Source organism: Lichenostomus cassidix, chromosome 1 (assembly GCF_008360975.1).
Source record: "Lichenostomus cassidix isolate B80296 chromosome 1, HeHo_3.0, whole genome shotgun sequence".
NCBI lineage: Eukaryota > Metazoa > Chordata > Aves > Passeriformes > Meliphagidae > Lichenostomus > Lichenostomus cassidix.
The window spans coordinates 28869141-28881782 of record NC_139479.1 but is presented as its reverse complement, the minus strand read 5'-3'; positions in this window follow the sequence as shown (position 1 = coordinate 28881782).

Below are 12642 nucleotides of genomic sequence, written 5' to 3'. Positions count from 1 at the left end.
ATTTAAATTCCATATTGATTTAAGGTGAACTGGCATAGGAAACTCATGCCCAGAAGGTGAAGAATATTATTCAAAATCCAAAGAGGAAAAAGGAGCTCAGCAAATTAAGACTATCCTGTCCTTGGACAGAAGGATAGTGCAGGACAAGTGAGTTTCAGGAAGGAATAATAATGAACAGCCTTTACCTTTGACAGTAGAGAAAACAGGAGATACACCATGTTGTGGTTTGAAACCAGCCTGCAACTCAGCCCCATGCAGGCAGTCATTCACTCCCCTGCAGTGGGATGGGGAGAGAACTGGAAGAAAAACCTTGTGGGTTGAGATAAAGACAGTTTAATAAGTAAAGCAAAAGCCACAAACACAAGCAAAGCAAAACAAGGAATTCATTCATCACATCCTATGGACAGGCAGGGGCTCAGACACCTCCAGGAAAGGGAGGTTGCCTCAGACATAATAGTGACTTGTGAAGGCAAACACCATCACTCTGAATGTCCCCGACCTTCTTTCCTATTTCCCCAACTTTTTTTGCTGAGCATGACACCATATGGTGTGGGATATCCCTGTGGTCAGTTGGTCAGCTGTCCTGTCTTGTGCACCCCCACCCTGTTCACTGGTGGGGTGGGGTGAGGAGCAGAACAGGCCATGACTGTGTAAGCAGTGCTCAGCAATAACAAAAACATCCCTCTGTTATCAGCACAAATCCAAAGTACAGCCCCATATGAGCTACTATGAAGAAAATTAACTCTATCCCAGCCTAAACCAGCTCACACCTGAAAAGAACTTGCTAATCAATGAGAAAAATAGGACAATAATAAGAACAGTCATAAGGAAAAAATATTTTAGTAGTAAAAGCAGTAATGGTCAAACAGAATATTGAAGAAAAAGGGAGGGATTTATCGAGGTCAGTAATATGTTGTGAACAGCTGGCAATACTTTCATATTTATTGAACAGAGCAATTAACTGTTAGATCCTGTTGTTCTTGCTGCAGTTATTGCTTTTCCACTAATACCCCATGCAAGTAAGAATGTGTAGTGAAAGGAGAATCTCTTCCTTAGAGAGCTTAGCAAGCAGCAAGGGGAGTGCCAGCAATCAGGACATAATAGCAGTTGTGGAGGGAGCATCTGAGCTGTGAGCTCCAGAAATACCAGTTAACAGGGTGCACTGGAAGGAGGCATTGCTATGGTCTCTCTTCAGGGGCGTTGGTGCCCAGCCCTGTGTAGTCGGGGCTGCTGCCACCTGCACAGCACCCACGGGAAAAACATGCTGGATACAAGACAATGCCAGCAAGCAGGAGAGGGAAGGAAGCTGTGAGAGACCCAAAAGAGTTTCTGAGTCACACTAGGGGAAGACATTGGCAAGGATGCAGAATCAGGGCAGGGGGAGGTAACTCCTCTCGTAGCATAACTCAAAACACCAGCGAATGGAGCAGGCATGTGTCTGTCAAAGCCAGACAGAAGAAGCTGCAACAGATGGAAAAGAGCAAATGTCCCACTGGGAGTTCTAGGTTGACTGATTTACTGCTGTTGTGAGTGTGCCAAGGAAGTACACCAGCTTAAATGACAAAAGTTCAGAGGTGTTCAGTGCAGCAAAGAAAGGTTATATGGGATTTAGAAAAGTGGGTCAGAGTTTCAGGCTGGAGAGGCTGATAGAGAGCATGTTTAATGTGTGAAGGATAAAATTCATATTTGTGATAGAAGTAATCAGAGAAAGAGGGCCAATGGTATCTGCAGGGGAAATCATCAAATTGCTGTGGATGAAAAATACAACGTGTAGGTAACAGAAGATGAAAAAAAAGTGAAATATTCCATATTTTCTTGCTTCTGTGTCAGTTTTGAGAACTGACGCTTTCAAAGGTTTTCTTTTCTGCAGCCATTAGATCCCAAAACCTCACATTTATTGTCATATATGAGTGAAAACTACTATTTAAAAGCCTGAGGGAGCCTAGAGAATAGCAACAAATATTTTCAAGCTTCCTTTTTTCATATGCATTTTATATAAAATTTTCTATTTACATATATGGATAAAACACAAACACTGTGAGTGGAAAAACAGATTACCTTATCTTTACATTTTGTTTGCTTTTTAGGTAGGGCAATTACATTTATTGTTTTGCCAAACTCGCTATATTTAGGAACCTTAAAATTAGAGGTGTTAGGTTATATGAGTAATATTCTGAACCTATTGAAAGGACTGGAAGTCTATTGAGCTAAGTTGCCTACTTAATTTCCTTTTGAGAATCTGTCTCGGTGTTAATCACAAGTGAAACTCCTTTTTCTTTCCTTCTTTGGTTTCACAGGTATTAAATTTCAAAAGTTAATGTTGATTCTTGTTCATTCCTAGTCCACCCATCCTCATGGAAAATTTTGACTACCTTTCGATCATAAGAAATGAGACACGGACTGAAATAAACAATGCCAAGTTCTGATTTTCAGAATTTTCTTTAGCAGGTCAGCTTGCAGCCACACCAATGGTGAACAGCTGGTCAGGAGTAAACACTGAACCTGAACATAATCCCTTACTTATTGTTCTACTCTTCTTGGGGGAGAAAAGTAGGAAAAAAGATGTATCTGTCAAGAATAGCCAGAGTGAGCTGTGGGCACAGGTATTAGTCATCTGCAATATCCCTTTTTCATGTGCAAACACAGGTCAAATCGTTAGACATCTGCTCAGTGCTTTCTCATCAGTAACCTATTCTACTAAATATAAAATTATCTTAAAAGATGCTTGAAGTTAAACTGCTAGCACCCATGCCAGGTATTAATTAAGAGTTATTATTTGGTGCTAATCTTAGCACCATTTGCACCTTGCTCTAATGTATTATCAGCAGTAATAAGGGGTGAAAATAATGAGTTATGCACAAATGTAAAAATAAAAGGACTCTTCCTTTTTCCAGGATATCTTGGAATAAACACTATAATTCTTCAGATAGCTATAATCAGACTTTTCTTATGGGTAAATTTCCCATAACAGAAGCTTTCACTTGGTGAGAAAACAACATATAAATGAAAGTCAGATACTCAAATATATTCAGCTTCAATATTACATGATGATGAATATTGATAATATTTGCAGTGGTGCACACTGTCTTCCAGGTGCTATGTGAAGACAAGGCACAGACAGTTCAATGTCAGAGCATCCTGAGCTTTGTGCCAGAGTTAAAATCCTACGTGTAAGGTGGAGAAATTTGCACAAAGAAATGAGCCATGTGTACACAAACCACAGGAACAATGCCAGGAGCAAGACACTGCTTCCTCAATCCCAAGTCAACTTTTACTTCCCTTAGGCTTTCAGGTGACTGAAACCTAGAGAAAGGAGCAAAAGAACTGCTGAAACTTTTTGTTCATCTCTCACAGCAAAAAAGAAACAATTCACAGAGAAATTGTTTATGCACTGCTTCAAGCCAGACATCAGGACTTGCTGTTTATAAACACCCAGTGTCCTAAAGCATGTACTGAAATTTTGGCATACTTAAGATACAAGTACAAAAAATATATATAATGTAAAAAATTTAATTTTTCTCTTGTACATTCACTATTGTTCCTTTCAAAAAACAACGTATATTCTGCACGTTTTGCTTAGTTCCAAAATCTGGTGACATTGTTGCAATATACTATGGCCAACACACATTTTTTCTTGGAAAATGGAACAGAAACTCTTGGAAGTTGCTCCTCTGCCATTTTGGTCTGATGAAGGTGGCAAGCTGCAGGTGTTTAGCATAGGTGTTAGAACCAGGACAAAACTCTTAGGGCTAAACACACTCAAGGCTGAGTCATACACAGGGGCCTCAAGCCATCTGAGTTGCCAGGTTTGGCACAGGAACCACAGGAGTTCTTTACTCCCTGGATCAGCAGCCAGAGGTTAGAGAGGCCCCTTGGGGCACCTGTAGGGCAGCAGGACAGAGCCCTGGGGCTGAAATGGGTGGGGATTTGCTCAAGGCAGGCAATGGCACTTGGGGCATAAATCGGTTGAACATGTGGATGGCTACCTTGCAGTGACCTGATAAACAGATCTGCCTCCACTGACTCCAGAGGTTGCTCAGACATTACCCCACGGGTAGACACCTTAGTAGTGAACAAATGAATGCAGCTTACTCTACCTGAACTGGGATTGCACTGACCTGAATATTTTGGCACCCATGAAAAAAAGTGTCCTTTCAAAGTAGTCATTGTGACCACTTTGAGAAAAATCTTCTTGTCCTCCTCAATAAAATAAGCTATTTCTACATATATACATAAAGCACAAATACACATATATAAATATGTATATACATCTATCTATCTATCTATCTGTCTATCTATGTATCATCTATCTATCTATCTATCTTTAACAGTGTCTCACTGTGTATAACTCCCATATTCTCTTGATTTCTAAAAGACTCTCTGTCTACAAATGCATTTAGTTCTATCAGCTGTAATGGCTTTAGCAATAGAAAATTGCAAGGCTTAAATTACTGCTGGCTCAAATGGAACCTTTGGCTTGAATTCTACTTAGTGATAAACATTCCCAAATCTTTCCCCGTCATTTTCATAAGTATGCAAACAGATTCAAATGAAAGTGATGACTGCTGACAAATTTGTTAATCAAGTCTTAGAAATTTGAAGGAGCTCTTTCAGGAGCTTTTTTCTTATTTTTACATAGTGTAAAAATGCCTGATATTGATTTACCAAGAACTGCAGGACAGATAGAACAGCTGGTGCCAAGATCAGATTTTTACATGTCTTGTTCCTAGGTAACGTAAAGAAAGATAGATGTAGTGACCAAGCTCAAAACATCCTATAAACGAGTTTGCATGAATTAGGTTATGTTACGAAGCTCAGATGAGCTCACCTTATTATTATTGTTGTTATTATTATTGGTGGGGTTTTGTTTTAGTTTGTTTCTGTTTGTTGGTTTTTTACCCAGCCCCCCACTATGGGCAAATTTTCCTGTAATAATTTTTCTGTCTCTAATGGATAAACTAAACTTCTGCTAGATGACAGAATAAGTTCTGTTTTATCTGCTGGAAAGGGAATGCTTTCACCAAAGACGAAAAGAGCTGCAGTGACCTCTGTTGATGGAATTAGGCAGTGTATTTAAAGAGCCAAAATGGAAAAATGACATATTCAAATCCTCTGCTGTAAATCAATAGAACAAAAATTAAGCTGTGCTAAGAAAAAGCTTTTAGGTTGAATATGAAAAAGACTGCCACTCACACTTAATACCCACTGAAGTCACAATCCTTATCAGGATAGTTGTCTTTTAAAAAAACTATTTTTAGAAAAATATGTTTTTTTTTTTTTCTTTTTTCTTTTTTTTTTTTTCGTGTATGGAGTTAAAAACCATTGGCATAAAGACAGAGGACATAACACAGAAGGGGATGTGGGTATTTTGCAGTGCTATACTGCATTCCAGGAGTTTATATCACCAAAAGAAAACATCGTGTTTCTATGTATTATGTGATCTGAATTTAGTGACCAGTTCCCCATGCCAGACTGACACACGGTATTCTTGATGTTTTGAGGCAAAGAAGCTCTCCAGCTGGCAGGCTGCCTATGACAGAAAGAAGTATCTAGGAACTGTCATGCCTTTATGCCCAAGAATTTGGAACCTGTCTTTATGGGCTAGTTCTGATACAGGAAAATAATTAAACACGTAAATACCCACAAGGATCTGGACCTTAATGCTTAACTTCAAGGTAGGGAGGAGTCTCATTAAAGCCAAGCATTTAAGGATTGATCCCATATGAATAAAGTTATTGAAATCAGTAATAAAACTTCCATTAAGAGCTAAGTAGTTTGTGGAAATAGGAGTAGTATGCCCTTTTTTTTTTTTTTTCCAGACTTGGGCCTTTGCTAAGGACTACTCAGTATTAAACAAAGGCATAAATGAGGGGCAGAGCTTTGTGCTCTTAAACTTATCTGATGTTTCCAAACTGCCCAGTAAACAATTGGTACCTACACACTTTGGCTTTTCCAGGAGCCACAGTGATACAAATTAGTATCTTTTTCCTTCACTGTCAGGTGTTACAGCAGATATGACTATGATCACCAAGATGGAATTCTTCCCAGTTCAGGTATTTCAGTTTGTTAATGCATCCACCAGAGCCCAAGATGTTTAATTTTTAGTATACTTTATAGAACCACTGCTGTGCCTAAAACATCCTTCTCATGAGAGACAAATGGGTATTGCTAATGACATTTTACTAGTATCTACTATGGTGTCCTCATTCAGGATTTTTAGAGAATGATTTCTGCAAGTGTAAGGAGGGAAAAATGCTAGGGACATTCTGGTTTTAATAAAAAATATGAAAACATGTACATAAAGGTATATCTTATTTTGATATAGATAAATTTAACCCCCAAAATAACAGATCAGTGCAGTATTATATCATTAATTAGATATTAGTCATGTACCTGGTCTGTCAGTCTAAGAACATAAGGATACACAAAGTGTAAAGAATTAAAACCAATCCTAGTTTGCATATATTGTAGATGCCGTAAATATTATGGTATCTTTATACAAATTTCACCATAAAGCCAAATATTATAGCTGCCTTCTTGAGAAATAAATGCTGCCAGGCATGAAGGAAGCCCTGATGTATCTTCTATATATAATTAATTATCTTGGCGAAGATCTTCACTGGGTACTGGGAAATTATGTCTGTTCTTTTCTCTCTGCATGACTCTGACAAATTTTTGTGCACAGTGGTCAGGATGTGAGCTATAGCTGGGTGGTAATTTGGATCAAAATTTTTTTCCTCAGTATATTATCATCCTACACAGATCTCTACATGTTAAAGGACACCAGATACCCACTCACCATTCTAAATATAAACCAAGTAAAGAAGCTATTCCTGGAAGAGTTTATATATCAAGTAAATTAATTCTATGTTGGAATAGCACATAGAACCATTCTATATAAAGAATAATTATTTTCTGCCAATTATTATCTTACCTTGTGGAAAGAAAATTTTTTTTAGGTTACTTGACATAATTCTAAAATGAAATTTTGTAATATTGTACATAGCTACAACTTTTGCACTGAGGCTGAAATCACTTACGCTCTGACATCTGAGCTAAAGCTGAGCTCCAATTCCACATATATTAGCTTTGTGACCTCAGGTATCATTTTGGAAAGAAGGTTGCGACTTGAAAGGAATCAAAATATCTTGTTGCTGCTATTTCTACTGTGCATTCTTATTACCCAACATTCAGGCTTTATAATTTAGTTGTTTTCCAGTTTAATCTTATAGTGCATTTATGAACAAGTTTCTGAGCTGTTATTTATGTGCCAGTCTTTAGAGGTCATCTCTTTTGGCTTATCGTATAGAAGAGAAAGCAAGAAGTCAGCAGTCATCTTTTTTTACATCTACAAAAGTATCTTTTTCATACAATTATAACTGTTTGACAGGAATTTGCTCAAAGTTAATGAATATCTTTGGATAGAGATTAAAAATGGAAAATTACATCTTCAGAGATGTACTTTTCTTTAAATTACTAGTATGTGAAAACTGTTTTGGAACTTTAATTGCTGCTACAGGCATACTACAAAATAAACTTTCCAATAAACTCTGGCTGATCCTTATCTATAACCAAAAAATCTCCACACTGGCAATAGCATAATATAGGGTGAAATCAAATTTGGATTTGGATTTTTTTGCAACTGAGTTCAACAAGGCAGGATTTTTCCTCTTCAAACAGTCCCAAACTTCTCCTCTCTGTATGTGGAGATTATCTGGATCCTGCAGTAATTGTTGGTTTGGTCAATTGCTTGATTTTCTACAGTGAGGAGACTTACATACTTTCTGGTTTTGGCTTTACACAGAAGCATTTGGGTATGATTTCTCAGGGTAAACTGGACAAGCCAAACCCAGAATTTGGGTGACCTCCTGCGTTAGAAGCCAACAACTCTGCTCAGTGCCAGCTCTGAATCATAAGAATTATGCCTGTTTCCAAAAACTGCATCTGAACCTGCTGTTCTTTTGACCCTTGTGATTTTGGCAAGTTGTTTCTTTTTGCTGATCCTACTTTAGCATGATACAGGTGGGAAAATCCTGAGTCTCAATCCCAGGAGAGAAGGCTTCATCAAAAGCTCCCAGAGAGACAAGCACTACAAGTTGATAAGTAAAATCCCTTCTCGTCACAGAATCACAGAATGGTTGAGGAGGGACCTCAAGAGGTCATCTACTCCAAACCCTCATCCGTGACTCCCCTCTAGTGAGTAGTCAAGTGGAAAATACCTGGAGAATGCACACACCTATGAGTTTCTTAGCAAGGGTTAAGACTCATTTCAGAACTGCAAGAAAACATTCAGGAAAAGGGATAGATGCAGTGAGTCATGAAGGAGGAGGCACCTTGCCTAGGCTGGCCTGTGATATTTTAATAACAGCTGTGGGAAAATGCAGGATTTGAATCCACCACATCTGGCTTCAGATGTGTGCCCAGCTTATCAAGGCAGGGCATTTTTTGTGCTCAGCTCTAAGGGGCAGCATCTACAGGCAGTGATTTATGGGCTTGGGCAGCAACAACCAGGCCTTTTTGAAGTGCCTGCTGCTTTCCAGGAGCCCTAAATTGATCCCAAGGTGCCGTTGCTACAGGACAGATGAGGCGCCCTAAAGATAAAATTACGGCTATGTTTTACTGAGGCGTTAAAGCGGGGTTTAGAGATTTTGGTCTTTTGTAGAGCAGCATCTGAATACATTTTATGTGATGCTAAGGCTGCACTTGTGAGTAGTTGTTAAAAGCATGCTGATACTTTGGTTCTGTTTCCAGGTACTTGCATGAGCTCTCAAAAAGCAATTTCCAGAGCAGCTGTATCATCTTGTGTATCATGAGCCCCATGCCTGTGTTCATGTAGGAAACCCAGCAATTTTGCCTTAAGACTGTGTTTGCTCACATGTGTGTGGTATTGATCTAGTCTGTGAATCCTGCTGCTAGCCCTGGACTGCATGTAGGGTCAAAACTTTGTTAGCCTTTCATTTCTGGACTTCATACAGCTTCAAGTTTCAAGGTATTTGACTGCTGTGATAGAAAACATAGGTCAGATAGATTCCTCTTTCCTCTCTAAGGTTTTTTTGTTAACCAACTCCTCTGATTTATTTTAAACACTGTAGGATGGTGTTTGCAGCCATTACAAGACTGGCACCAACATGCTGATCTTGCTGAGGTGAGAACCAAACCGCTTATGTGACAACTTTACTTCACCACAAGACAAGCAGAGCTTAATTGCGCAGGACAGATACACAGCCTCTGCTCCTCTCCTCAGAGCTGGCATTTCCCTAGGCACCTGCTAATGGAAAGGGGGATTTACTTATTTCTATGTATCACAAGGTGATAACACTTGTTGCAAATTAGGTTAGAAATTTTGCCAATTCTCTTTTTTGGCTGCATGTTCCTCCCTCAGAAGGTACACACGGAGTGTCACACAGGAGGAGTTAAAAAAAATACTGGTAGTTAATGACTACAACTATGACTGCTCCACCTTTTTTTCCATGATGCAATGTTCCAAGAGAGACTGTTGCATAAGAAAGCAATCAGAGGCAGGTTAAATTACAAAGAAATTGATACAATCTTCTCAATAAAGTAATGCTATCCAAACATGGCTTCTATGAGTAGATTTGTTTGTTGTAGGCATTGGAACAGATTTTATTATTCCTCTGCACTTTTCTGCTATGCTTCTTAAGATGCTTTTCTTCAGGGTTTAATTTTTTGTTGGGTTTGTTCTTTTTTCTTTTCTACAGCTTTATGTTTATTTGTTTGTTTGCAGGTATTTTTCCCTGTGCAGCCTTCTCTCCGGTTAAAAAGTATGTTCATATTTTGATGCCCATATGTAATTGTGGCATCAAATCCTACTGCTTTTTTATTACTTTTAAATGCTTGCAATTATGTTGAGAACTCTAACATTTAAGTATCTATGCCTAGCTGAAATGATTTATAAATACAGGAGCAGGTTCTATTTGCAATATCTGCATTCATAAAGAAAGGGAAAAATAATTCCAAATGTAGGACTGTTTATTAGAGCTAATTACATGGAATATGTATGAAATATAAATAAAATTATACTCATATATATGTGTATATGTGTCTGTATTTCTGTGTGTAAATGTATTGATACAGATATTATACATATATATATATATAACAGAGGCTGTCTGTTAGTCATTGAAGAAGTAGTAAATTTGTTCTCTACTAAATTATTAGCATTTGACTATAATCAAACCCAGGGTATAAGATAGATGAAGAAGGTATGGGAGCCAGATCCTGTGATTGCCAAAGTATTGTCAGCACTGAAAAGGTTCATCAGATCTTTCCAATGGTATAAGTTACATACATCTTGCATTTAAAAGGTACAATCAAATGCTGATAAAGTTAACTGAATTAATTTCAATGAGGCAAAGAATGTTTGATGTCTTCCTCATTATGCCAGTGTGTGCAGTTTATTTCTAAAGAAATGGGTAACCATTAGTTTGTTAACAGAAGTTTCCACTCAAAGCTTTCCAAAGAAGTGTCCATGTTTTCCATTCCTGAAAGATCCTGTATCCATCTTCCCAATTTAAAATGCCGTAGAAATTCTTTGAGAAATTTTATAATATCATCAATTTTTGCTATTTGCATTTTTCATTTGGAAAACTCTGATAATGAAAATATTGGACCTTCATCTTTATGCTCTTTTGGAATGTTAAAAGAGGCATAGGATTCAATAATATCATCTCTGAGATAATGAGAAAGCTCTTTCTAGGAAAAAAAGAGAATTTTGATGCTTGGCTGTGGCCTGCTCTAACCCCTGAAACTTTGCTCTCTCAACCCCACACATTGATGCTATTCCACTTAGGAAGAACTAAAATCCAGGCTGTAGGCTGGGGAGTGTTTCTTGTGCAGCTGAATGTCACACCCTTTATCTCAGGAGTGAAGAAGCAGAATTTAATGGATGTAGTCCTTTTGACTCTAAACTTATGGTATCTTCAAATCAGAGGTTTTCTTCTAACTCTCACAGCCTCACTGACTGTATTTTCCCAAACATACTTCCTCTTCCAGAAGCAATGGGAAGGGTGGACTTTCCCATGATATGTCTTCTTGAATGAATGATGATTTTCTTTAATTTCTTACCTGATTGTTTTGTGCTAACTTTCCCAAGGACAGGATTATGTGAAGAGGTGAAGAAGATTTATTTTTACACATGAATCATAGGAACAATGAACTGGACTAACTTTTATTGAAAACAAGCCACACATAACATTCTGTGCAAAACTTAAAGCCAAACTCCACCAAGTCAAGTGGAAAACCTATGTTCACGCCAGCTGTCTGTTGGTCATAGAGCCAAGCAGCTGAGACAATTAAAGATTCCACAAGAGTTTCTCAACCTTCTGCAATGGAAATACAGTGACATAAGAGATCCAAGCAATAGCTAATTGACTTCAGTGGGTAGGCTGGATACAGAGAAATAAGAAATGGAAAACTGAGTAGAGATAACCAAAGCATAAGCCAGTGAGAAGTAGACTTAATCAAGTCTTGAAATACATCTTTCTGAATCCTAACAGAAAGTTATACATAGTCTACAAAAATTATCGCCTATTCTAAGTTAATTCGTTTTCTAGATAACATATGCTCACTATTTAACTCCTGTGCACACAGTATTAGTGTACAGACAGTTGATTCTCTGGCTGACCACTTCAGCAATTCACAAAGTACCTTTCAGTGCAATTCAAATTGCAAAAACCCTTCTTTGTGCTGGGGCTACTTCTGCTTCAGCTGTCAGGAGCATTTCCCTGGCTTCAGTGAGATATGTATAGCATCACTGAAGAAAGAGTCAGCTTTGAGAATTGTAGAGAATCTGAGGCAGGTTTTTATGCCTTTGGTAAAGGATGGTTTCTTGTAGCTAGTTATGGCTAGAGCAAGCACTGGGTGCATTTATTTGTATTTTGCAGGTAGGTTCTTGGGATGAAGAGGAGAAACAAGAGGGTGTCAGAAACAAGGTGCAGATGAGAAAGGGGCTATGGGATGAACAGCTCCCTATACCACATGTTAATGCTGTTCCAGCCACTGTTACAAACTGACCTTCATCACTGCTACAGGATGGCATTCTGTAAGGCATCCCAGCACACATTTGTGGACGCCTGCTGAAGATCTGAGTCCTCTTAGAAAAGTCCTTATCAAGAGCCTAAATGTGACCTGCTATGCCTATGCAAACCAGCTCTTGTCGGTGAAAGGGGAAGCAGAGTTTAGGCTGTGATTAATAGAGAATAAGGTGGCAGTTGATTTCACTGAAGACACAGCACAGCCTGGACGCTTTTTTTGCTTGCTTCAGAATGGTTTGAGAAACATTGTAACATTTTTTAAAAAATGGAATTTCTTCAGGGAAAAAAAATCCACAAACCCTCAGCATTTTTGAAAGCAGCACTTGTTCAACACACTTGTGCCATTAATCTACTGGAAAAGAGTGAGTTGGAAACGTAGCTTAGCAAGACTGGGTCAGTCTTTACCTTGCCCTTTGCAAACAGAGGTTACACCTTTATGCTTCAAAGGTCATCAGCATTGTGAGTATGGGCTATAGTACTAAAGGAATCACTTCAGTCTCCAATTTAAGGCTTGAACTCATGGGAAAGTGTTAAGAAATACATTTATCATATCTACCATAATCTATCAACCTCTGCTTTCAAAGGAAAA